Source organism: Acanthaster planci, linkage group LG03 (assembly GCF_054643075.1).
Source record: "Acanthaster planci isolate LZ-2023a linkage group LG03, COTS_SCS, whole genome shotgun sequence".
NCBI classification, from domain to species: Eukaryota; Metazoa; Echinodermata; class Asteroidea; order Valvatida; family Acanthasteridae; genus Acanthaster; species Acanthaster planci.
In genome coordinates this window covers 16,823,291-16,835,593 of record NC_141779.1, presented here as the reverse complement: position 1 = coordinate 16,835,593, position 12,303 = coordinate 16,823,291, and positions in this window count along the sequence as shown.

The window sequence follows — 12,303 nt, the reverse complement described above, 5'->3', positions numbered from 1 at the left end:
CAAGAATATTCGTCATTTTTCCCTATTCATTAGCCTTCTACCTCTCGAAAACCAACAAGCGCGTCCGACTTTGAAAACGTCAGTTAATAACATTCGGTCAGACGTTTTGATGTTGCTCCCGAAAATCTCGGCAGATTCACTTCTTTTTGCTGTGAAAAACGCAAGATTGGAAATGGAATTTCCCGAAATGTATTTTTATTGTCCTGCTATCGATATATCAGTACAAACTAAAGATTGAACTTGTAAACTGTCAAAAGTCTGACCCACTATATTTAACGTGCTAAAGGTTTATAGACGATCATTATCCTGTGGTATTTTTATCGGCATGTACATGTACGAAATCATCTATATGTACTTAGTGTGGACTGGTACTCATGGGGGGGGGGAATATGGTATACGCGTTGTTCCCTGGCTGTATCCGGCAGCTAATGTGCATTGCGTGCTTTGTCGGAAAAGAAGTAGAGTAAACATGGACTGCCATGCCAGTAAATTGCTGTACACAGTTTTCAGAAATGTCGAAATGTCATCAGCCACGACGACCCCTTGAAGAGTTAATAGATGTAGTTAACTGAAAATAGATCTTCAATTTCAATATTGCTGTTCGATTTGGTTCAGGGGTTTGTCAACGGGGCTTTGAGTATCCTTTGAACAATTGAATCGGATTGAAAATTGAAAAGTCTGCTTTATCTTTATTTCGTCAGTTATCTCTGTCCTGAAAGACCCCCCCCAAAAAAAACAATAAATAAAACTCCGGATCGGGGTATCATTAATTTTTTTCATGGGTGGGGGGCAAATCTGCATTTACCTCTTTCACTGACATTAGTGGTTCATGTACAATTTTATATGTTACGTTACTGCCTGGATTCTGGAGTGGATCCAAGATTTTCCAGGGGATGTTAGCCGCGTTGCTGAATCTACGTGCACTATGACCATGATAGGTCACGTGTGATGCATCGAGATTTATAATGTTTTATGATATTATTTCATTAACAGATTATCGTTTTGTGTTGAGGCCCATCTGTCAATATATAGGCCAAAGCAGGAGAAAAGAGGAGACTTAGCAAGCACCACCCACTGAATCCTGCTTCAGCGTCGGTGTAAATATTGGTCATCGATTCAAAATGCGATTATTGTAGATTCTAAGTGAGAAAAAAAACCCTTGTGCGCAAACACCTCACCAGTTTGGTTGAATATCAAAAAGGCTATAAGCCGCAAGGCACAGCAGATGATAATATGGAAAACGCCCCCTCCCGGCTTTCAAACCAAACTGTCGACAATCCCCATTTTTTTTCAAGGATGAGCGGTTGGATAGGCCCTTTACATAATCATTAGAAAGATGACATAATTTTCCGAATCCTGTAAGAGCAAAGTTACTCTCAAGTCAATCTTTGAAGTCGCAAGAAAATATTCTTGTCACTGCATTACAGGATCGAGAGACGAACAGTAACAAAGAGTTACCCAAGTAGCTTGTCACTTGAGGCTGGATGAGTTGTAATTGACTTGTGACGACTTCTGCTGACATATGATTGACTCAAATGGAACTTTACTCAGGAGACCCGTTTTTCTGCGGTGGGGGGTGTTGGGATTTTAACTAGGTCCTCTGTCGTTGTTAACGGACAGTTTCGAATTGCATGCATTGTAAACTGTACTCGAAATTTTTTCAAGGACGTATAATATTGGGATAGATAAGAGTTTTAGGGGTGTGGGGAGCTTCAGTGTTCCTCAGCAGCAACCTTAATCGAAGCGATTATCGCGTGCATGACAATTCGATTAGGGAGAAAGAGAAGACACAATTTTTCAAACCACCCAAATACCTTGTCTTCAAAGAGCTCATTTTGTTTGTGTCTTTGTAGGCCAAGACTGCGTTATCATGCAGTTGGATGATATGTGGGGAATTGGAAGGTCGCAGAAATTTAGTGCGCTGTGCCATGACAACCGTGTAGTGCGTCGAAGTTTCGAAATCATATTACTTGAATTTGAGGTAGATGATCTCAGGCTGATATACAGATTTTGAAAGGGCGCGTAAAATTGGCTCACCTAACCATGACAACTGTTGTTAGGAGCCGACTTGAATTTCTTCAAACACTGGCTTTTGGAACAAATCGGGAAATGCTCTTTTTTCCATGTAAACACTTGTCGAAAATTAGTCGTTAATAACTCGATTCACTTTTTCATGAATTAAATCTAAGATGGGACGAAAATTTACCACGCCAAAATAAGAGATCCAAGACCAACGCTCTGCCTAAGTTTGATTTTGGCGAATTATAATGTCCCTGCCAATGTTTCCGGGGTCACGTTCACTGCGTACTTGTGATTCGAACCTAGGAATGAATATTGAAATGAGAAAAAATATGGAATTGAAAGTGCATTAAGGGACCACTGACATGACTGCCCTGCACATGGGATGTCCCTACGGAGCTTTTTTTTTTTGGTAATATTGATTGAGTTTTTTGAAGTGGACTTCCTCTCTCCTACTAGGCCTATAATATCTTACAATCGGAGGACCTTTTATTGACCTTGGAAGTCTGGTCGCGTCTGATACCAATCTCGGGCAGGAATCGGAAAATTTCCTTAAACATACAATTTTTTTTCTGTGAAACTTTCGAAAAGCCGATTGGACAAAAGACCAGTTCTGTTGATTAACCGGATGCGAAATATTTTCACAGGAGTTTGAGACAGTGTCTTTGCTGAAAGGAGAGCACAGAGTCTGGAGCCGTTATACATGAATATAGCGATTAACGATGAACTGAAAAGGGAGAAAGCTGAACCGAGTCTATGTTAATTGTGCGTGATGGCCCATCAGGACAAAACAGGACTTGAAATTTCACGTATAGAAAGACGTCATGGATTGCACACCATTTTGTGGTGATTTTGTAAGCTGAAAAATTTCCTGAAGACTCCCACTGAGAAAGGAGAAGTTTTGTAAAATGAATCGAGTCTACCGAGAGCCGAACGTTTCTTCCTGTATTAAAAGAGGATTATGTATACAAAAACAACCAAAGGTGCCATTCCAAGTCTCAGTTTTAATGGATTTAAATCTGAAAATTGTACTACCTTCATAATGTAACAAAAGCCTTTCCTCAGACGTCAGTCTCATGCCTTGTTTTTCTTATTTTGTTTGAAAAGGCTGTTTGTACAATAGTTTCAATAAGTTAAATTGTTTTTGTACTTTCAGTGTCCGACATTTCGAAGTTAAATCGTAGTCCCATGTAGATGCAGTTTCCGCTGTTCCTGTGTGTGATATCGACTGGTGCATGCATGGGATTATATTGAATGGGATGAATTATCGGGCATAAGATATGTCTGTATAAGGAAGAATTGGCCATGCACTGATGTTGGTCATGGGATTGAATCGCCGACTGCTCAACAGCTGGGGATAGTATCCAAAATGTCCCAGCTTCTCAGAGGAGCTCTTTTTCGCCCCGCGTCAACCTCTTTCGACCCTGTCCTTAACGTATTCACATTGAAGTTTATGATAGGAAAACGGAAATGGCTTTCGGTATATAGTAAACAATGCAACTTAAAAACCCCGACTGATCTCTGCCTGCTCCCCACCAGCCTGCAAAGGCAGATAAAGAGGTAGCACGTACTATTGCCCGACTAGATCAATTGACCCGAGATGATTGGTAACTTCCTCTACCAACGCGGCAACAAATATAGTCAACCTTCGCAAGCCTTACTCAAAGGCCCCAGCCAAGTACCCGTTTTGATATTAAATTTGTGCGACTTTACTTCGTGGTGGGTCCGTGCCGAGATCTTTCTATTGCTACAGACGAGTCGAACTTGTGATTTTGTGAGTAACCTATAATGTCGGCAGTACAGTTGAAAAGGGCTGATTAAACGCCCCCGTATCTACCAGTCCTGTCTGGAGCAATGTTGACATTGATGTCTGCTTGGCATCCTTGTTATATCTGTTGCTTTTAGTTGGTGCAATCTCTGGAAAGTAAGTGGCCTTTATGCTTTTCTTTTACAAACATGAACATTAAAGATTGCCTTCAATTTTGTTACTTCCCTTCCACATCTGTCCCATCTTGCACCTCTCATTTTCTGAGGCCGAGCCCTGCTCTCAATTACAGACACCCTTTCAAAAGCAATCATCACCTCGGGTCGGGTTGGCATGCGTATTCATGCACCCGTTTGAGCATATCTCCATGGCTTGAGCAACGGGACTGCAGTCCTAAAGATGATGCGCGTCCGTTGAGCTTTCATCATGTAGGCCTAAGCTTGATCGCACGAATGTTGTGACGTCTCGAAGGGACACCCTGAGCGTGTGTGCAACACAATTTTTCTTTCTTACCGACCACGAAGTGTCCTGTGCGCGCCCCCGACGTATATCCCGACAACCGTTACGGTCGTCTACTGTTTAAAAGGCAGATTTTATAGCTTGAGCCTGTATCCTGTGCAATTTTCCTTCAGATGGTAAACCTCTTCATTCGAATTACTTTTAGACCTTGAATTACCGCCAATATATATCGCTGAAGGACACATTTCTGGCAACAACATAAACATATTAATGCTGAGATCAATTAATATTCAAAAAGACCAGAACCACCTGTTTGTGATATTTGTCTCATAATTAACACATCCTTATTTTGATCACCCCCAAAGGACCCTGTATAGTTTCCGTGTTAAGAGAGTCGGATTGAACTCGGTCAGGATGGAGGGGTAATGGAAGGTGGTTAATCCAGTCAGTTACGCCACTAGCCCCTGTCCAGTAGGGGCCTAAGTGTCCACTCAAAGTAAAATACAGCTGACCAGTCTCCGTGTAGGACAAAACAAAATGAAAGATGTATTGGAATGCTGCTGTTGATCGGATTTTTTGGGGGGAAAGCTAATGTGCACGACTTGATATTTCAGCGAGAATTGTTAACAGACGTACATATCGTCAAACATTCTGACAGGGTCAAGTCAGTGGCGGGGAGGGGAGGGGGAGACGTGCTCCCCTCCCCATTTGAAATCTGCGAATAATCTCCGTTGAGTTTATATATACATGTATAGCTGCGCAGCTGCAGCGTATTTTCTTGTGGTGCCCCCGTGAAAAATGTGCACCCTCGGGTTTCCCCTGGACCTTTAGCCCTATAGTTACGCCACTGGGTCAAGTTGAAATCAGATATTCCTAGGGAGGATCGTATTTGAAATTTCAGAAAACGTCTGAAAATTTCTAAAATATAAAAATATTTGAAATTCACACTACAAAATTAACGTTGACACAAAACCAGGGCAGAATTACAGGAGAAAGATTAGAACAACATGTTATAAAGAGGGGCTTGAGATTTTTTTATTTCTTTACGTCGTCCATCGGGCCTAACGGCCAAATTTTGTTAGTGCATGTTCCGATTTTTAAATAAAAATATTTGTATTGAAAACGGGCGAAGTCGGGGTCTTTGTATTCACAGCTGATTAAGAACCTCAACCTCAACATTGGATTTTTAAATAAACGCCACAGGTGCTTTGGACTTGGTGTTACACCAGCTTATTTGGCTGTTTAGTCTCAAAAGGTCTTGGGGCTAAGAAAGTGTCGTGAAAAGTAATGGCTTTTATCAAAATATTTTCAAAAATAGTTTCGGAGTAGACACCCTGCAGATGGAGGCACTCAGCTGGTCAACCATACCGTTTTGTGTGTGAACTTTCTTGGAGTTCGTACGCATTCTTATCCATTTTTATTGCTCTTGTTTCGGAGCAAAAAGTAGAGTCGTTTCATTTAGTTACCCGGGAAGATGTGGAACTTTTCAACATTTCATGAAGTTAGTGGCTGTGATATCATATTTTTCCCCCATTAAGATGCATCGGATGAATCGAGCCGTCACGTTACCGCGCATGTACAGTCCTCAGTGAATATAATGCCTTGCCATTCATTGGTTGATACTGGCTTACGTCATTTACCATTTACAAATGAACGTTCGCCTTGCCTGGGTGAATAAATAACCGATTGCGCTTGTTCCAACAGCGCTCTGTCCAACCATGGTCCAACGAGTGCGTTTTCGATGCCATACATAAAATCTAGTGTATCGTCCAGTGACCAAGTTTCATGACCCGCTTCTTGAGGCAGTCAGGGTCAAGCACCAACGCCCATTGACCCTGTTAGTCCACGGTTGACAGACGTGTTACCTCAGCCATGGCAGTGACCTTTCGGGGTATGGCAACCAAGCGGTCACACTGTCGTCAGACCACCAACACCGCTAACTGCCTAACGGCTCTTTCATGCGGCTTTGGCTTAATTTAATGCGTGAAACGAAGCTCTCGGTATTTGTTCTGTATACGTGAAAATTGTGCAGTGAAATACAGTGTTTCTAAACAGCGACGTGAACGACTCTTTGTTTGTAGAGGTCTTACTTGATAAAGACTGTGAAAAACAATTAGCACTGCCGCAATTGTGTGTATTCGACTTCAAACGGTCGCCGACGGTTTGTCGCGATAGCTTGATATACTGGATGGATAAACGCAGGACAGCGTTACGACGAGAAACAGGTTATAAGAAACAGCGAGTGCATGGACGGTATATTGTTGGAAACATTTTTCCATTGGAAACCATCAGTGATGTCGCCGTGCAAAAGTTAAGGCATACGTGGGTAGCGATAGAACCTTACGAGAGTTCGCACTTCGAGGAAAAAAACAAACGAATTTTATCCAATGAGGCCAGGGGCACAGCACAGTAAGGGTCACCCCGTTTCGTCCGAAAATAGTTTTTGTCAGGTCATAGAAACACTATACACTATTTCCGGGGCAAACTATGCAATTAAAATTTGAGCTTTCTCTCAATTTCCTGGGCCGCGATAAACTTGCTGTTCCCATATATGATATGACACATAAGTGACCTGCGGCAGTTGTTTCCAGGAAAGTGACCGGAACTCAGGCAGAATATAATAATATGATGCCTGGGGCGCGGCCTACACTGCACCCATATGTAGCGCTTCTGCACAGAAGGAAAAAACGCTCAGCCTTCAGACCACCCTAACATACACTTGGGGTTATATTGTTCTGTTTTATCCGTCCCTTTTTCATCCCTTAATCATGAGTATATGAAACCGCTGTTCTCGTATATTACAGTAGTTGAACTTCATGAAATCAGCAGGCTCAGAAAATGAAGCTATTGGGGCATAGAACCTGTAACTAAATTAATCGAGGCTTCAATCATGGGACGATGAATCCTGAGAGTGTGGTCTCCAGGTCGCGACAAGGAAGAAACCACCATTTGTTTGTTACTAAAGAATTTGAGATATATCTAGATTTCAGACAAGGCCGATTTCCTTCTACTCTCATCCCGACGTATGTTTCTTGTCTGTTTCACGCCTGGCCATCCGGCCCCCAGCACTCTGCTAGAAGACGTGTACGTGACCCGTCGGCGAACCTGAGAAACGCCCGTAACATTTATCACGTCCCCATTGTTCTTGCAGTCGTTTAGTTTATCAGTTACCCCCTTCTTTTGTTTATGTTTTGCGGAGGAGTCTTGCACCTTCATAGCGCGCGCCTCTTTATTGTCTTCTGTTGTGGAGAAGACCGGCGGCCACGTGCCAACAAAATGCCGGCCGCAGGTGCTCGCGCTCGCACGCGTCATTAGGAAGCCCGTTTCCGGTTTGTGGGCGGGGCTGGGTGGTCCTCCGTTCAAACTGTCCTGAGGCAAGGGCCAGTTTCCGCGTTATTGAAGTCTTCGCTTTTATTTATTTATTTTCATTCATTAAGAATATGAAGTGAAAGATTTCCTTTGATTCTCGTCGTTAATCTTATGGAGAGTTTTGTCGTGGATTATATTTGTGGTATCTCGTGTTTCTCTAGATCAAACTGATATCCAATGGAGTAATTATGAATGTTATATAGTTTCGCCAGGCTGCATCATTGATTCGGGGGAGATTCACAATAGTGCACCTCCAACAGTTTGCTACGCGATGGCCAATCAGAACGTGCGAAATCTGTCGACCCTATCGAAACTTGCATTGGGTCGACACATTTCTCGCACTGTGATTGGGCAACGCGTTGCAAACTCTTGGAAGCGCACTATTGTGAAACGCCTGTATTCAGCATGCTTAACAGGAGATGGCTCCAAAAGCTTGAAATGATGCGGTCATTAATTGCATGCAAAATCTACTTGAGGGACCGCTGCCCATTCAGGTCACAACTTGGCATCTCGTACCAGGTGTAGTCTTGGAAAGTAGCCAAATGGAACTACTTTGTTTGGCCTCACTGACCTCACTGTAATAGTGTCCTCGAAATTTTACGGTTATTGCTCGGTACTGGCTTGTCTGTGGGCTCACGAATTGAATCTTCCTGTGACCTTGTCCAAGGAAGGTCAGAAGGACATCAACAGACTTTTCGACTTCAGAAAGTGCCCTACAGGACACAAGATTCTCTTATCAAACAGCGTGGGAAATGACCAGATGAAGTCTTGGAATGTGCGCTACAGCGGGCTCGCCGCAACGACCGTTCCGTAACAGCGTAAACTCCGAGACAACGTATTGAAGTGTTATCAAGTGCTTCAGTTCCATTCTACCTTGGAGAATGTCTGGAAACCACGAAATGCCTTACTTGTTTCTGAAGAAAAGTTTTACATCATGAACAGCGTAGCAATAACGCGCAAGCGCAAGGGGAGTTGCTTACTCTTTTGTGGCAAGTAACAGCCGTTGAAGAGCCGAGGCTGCGACCCCAAACAGCTGATGTCTCGTCCGATCCGTCCGCACTCGGATTCCAGCAGGAAGTGTCTAATTTGTATCGCAAAGTGGTTTTCCACTGACGACATTCTGCTGGATGGTGGAGGGTACTTGAATAGTAATGTGCAACAGTGACTGAGCCACCCCCCCCCCAAATATTTTGCGGGAATTTCGGAGCGCTTCCCGGAGCTCCGGGAATCTTGAGTTTATCTGATGCCGAGTGGGTCGACAATGTCAACATGAATGATTAAACAGACACACATTCATACACAATGAAAAGGAAACAGTTAACGATGTCGCCTACACATTGAATGTCTTTTGGAAGTATTTTACATGCCAAAAAGTCTCCTGCGTCAACGGTTGAAAAACTCATTTGCTTTCATAGTTTTCTCGGGTATATTTTGTGTAAGTGCTACTTTTACAGGGAAAAAAAGAAACATTAAAACATTCGCGCGTATATGAGCTGTCACATTTCAAATTTGTCACCCCATCAAAGTCAGAGCACTATTCAACTGTGCCAGATTCATTCCACACTGCGGTCTCAGCGTCCTAATTTGGTCTCCTCTAAAAAAAAAAAAAGCAAAAACACGGTGCACTTTACACCACACACAAATGGTATGGTCAGTGAGCTATTGTCCAAGGTCATATAATAACGGAATGCCAGTTATGCGTTGACCATTGATCCCTCTTTGAAACAACTCAAGGCGAAAAAATCGATTGGGAAATAAGCATGGACTATAGCGATGGACTGTATCCTTCCACTAGTTCCTCGCACGTGTTATTAAGAGATTACGTGTACAAATGCATTTAGTGAACATTATGGGGAAATGCAACTTCGTGTATGGGCGGTGCTATTTATAAGGTCTTTACTTTTAATTACACAAAAGAAATATTCCTTTATCCGAATCAGTAACGTTATATCTGATAAATGCTTACTTATAAAATGGCCATGTCCCCTTTTTTAAATTAACTGCTTGTGATTGTAAATTTTAATTGTAAATCGATTTTCGGATCAATCAGAGCTCTAACGTCAACATCGCACGAAACAACAGTTGTTAGTTCTACTTATCTCGCCCTCATCCACTGGAAATGTAACTGTACTCTCTTTTAAACTTTTTACATGGTCCTGAATTTGTTGCTTTAAAAGAGCACTTCTACAGAAAAAAACACCAACAGAAACAGAGTTTTGTACTTTTGTTACTCATTGAGCTCTGCAAACTTTCGAATTGATAGAAACAAGGATCCACGTTTTACCCATTGACTTGACCACATACCTAAGCGTGTTGTATAATCTGCATCACATGCGTGCGCCCACGCACAATTTAAAGGTTGTTATGTACTGTACATGTACGAAGTACAACGGAACTTGTACATTCTGCATGTTCACGAAATAGGCCTACACACGATGATCACAAGTTGGCGGTGGGGAATGGGTATGCGCATAGATTCAACCAATAGGAACGCTAGTTGCTCTCGAATGTTTGTCCGTCAATAGGCGGGAAAATGGGCTAGTCTTTTAGTTCATTAGGCTCGGTTTTATACAGCTAGTCGTCTTAATCGTCATATTCTAATGTCATATTCTAATGACTCCAGAATTTTTCTTAATTTTTTTATGTGGCTGTAAATTTTGGCGGGAAGAAAGAATGCATTGTAATCTAGAAAAGGAACACCACAAAGGATGATCCGGCCAATACGTCGCATGCGCAGCAGAACCACCGGAAAACTTGATTTGAGCATCGAGAATTGGTACCCACTTGACTAGAGTGCGTAACAGGAGAGAAAGAAATGAATATTCATGCTTCGAACTAGAGACTGGAAATGTAGTTTCATTTTTGAGCCAATGCAGACCCTATGGTCCAAGTAGGAGGGGCCTGGTCTTGGGCTGTCAGTCAAAACTAGTTTTATAAATAGCAAGTTCTGCCTCGCAACTTGTGCTGTGCCTAGCTAGCTATTGCTGGCTGTGTAGTTATATACGGAGCTATGGTTATATCCACCCGGTATCTCACATTAAAGGTCTGTACATTGCTGTGTCATCATAGGATTGGGGAAGTTCAGGCACCCTCAATCCCCGTCAGTTTCCTGCAGCTTTTACAATTAGTATTAATTACTGAAAACTGCTGTTGCTTGCACCTTGCAATGCATTTACCCCACAGAAGGGGACGTATAGGACAAGGGTATTCTTTCGGCATGGAACATTGTTGCCTCTGTTGCATGATTATCTCATTCACGCCTGTACATCAAGACAACTTGGACAGGTCTCTGCCAACATTTTCACGAGATTCGGCTTCATGGGACCTGCATGGTGTGATCCTTTAAATCGGCAAATTGTCCATCAAAACGCTCGGGTGAGCTGAAGGGGAGGGCTTACAGACATTTGGCGGGATTTGACGGGGTGCAGAATGTGTGATCCCCAGCCGCACCAACAAAACAGGTTTTCATTTTGGAAATGAACAAAGGGAGGAAATTTCATCAACTTCAGGCCAATTATAAGGTTTTCAAAACCTATTAGACTATATAGCTACAAATAAAATAAAAAAAAAACCGTGGAGTCTTTCTGAGTATGATAAATCTATGAAAAAGTTGTCCACAGAGAGTAGTTAGATTATTTTTAATGAATATAGTAACAATTAAAAACTCCAAACTCGGTTAAGACAAGCTGACTCCCGCGTGTACTTGACCTTGTTCCTATGAAAGTATTTTTGCCAACGGAAGCAGAAAGTTTATTATAACATAATACATGTGTTATTTAATATCATGTCATTTTTTGATCACTTCAGTAAAGCCATCTGTATAATCAGTTTGGGTAAAAAATGAAATTGAAATCAGCATCTTAAATTATGAAATTTCCTTGAAATGCATCAGCGCAATGTGCCTTTTGACCAAACTCTTTTGTTCAGCTGTAGCTAGCTTCACGGCAGTGCATGCAAGCATAATATGCAAGCCGGTCAGTGTGTAAAATAGTCCAACTACATGTATTTGGTCGACGTCTGCTCTCTGGATGAGCGCCGGCATGCTCTAAAAGGACGACTTATGCTGCATGAAACTCGCTAGATTACCTCCAAACCTGTTTTCTAAGTCTGAGGTTTGAAAGACTCATCTTTACGAACTATAGGGCAAAATGTGACTCGGTACACGGTCAACGCTTTTATAGTCTCGAATTTCGCGGGGAAAACACAGGCTGCACAGGTGGTTGGCCACGCAAAATATTAATAATAGACAGCACTGCAGTAGGCAGAGACCAGGTTCCGTGTTAGTACATGTCCTGTAACATGTTCTTTTGGCACTAAAGTTGTATTATTTTGAAATGAGTGGTGGTTTTGTGATTGTTAATGATGAGGATTCTCTCCTTCCAACTGATTAGATGCTTTTTCTCTTAATTTCTTTAACTGCGCTGTGAATGTTACCCCAGGAGTATCGTCTGAAACTTCATCAATGCATTCCTCTATGATCAATGTAGGCCAACAGACTGATACTTCAGTCTCTGCATGCCAATGCTCAGTTCCCTCGGAGTCCTCAGTGTATTATAAGGCGTGCTGCGGGGTTCTGAATAGAACGACGGTGTGGATTGGTTATGCGTCCCCCTGTCTGGTGCAACAGGGCAAGCACACAAAAGAATTCAACGCCATTTTCGCCAGGGCTCTATTCAGGTCAGCAGGTGCGT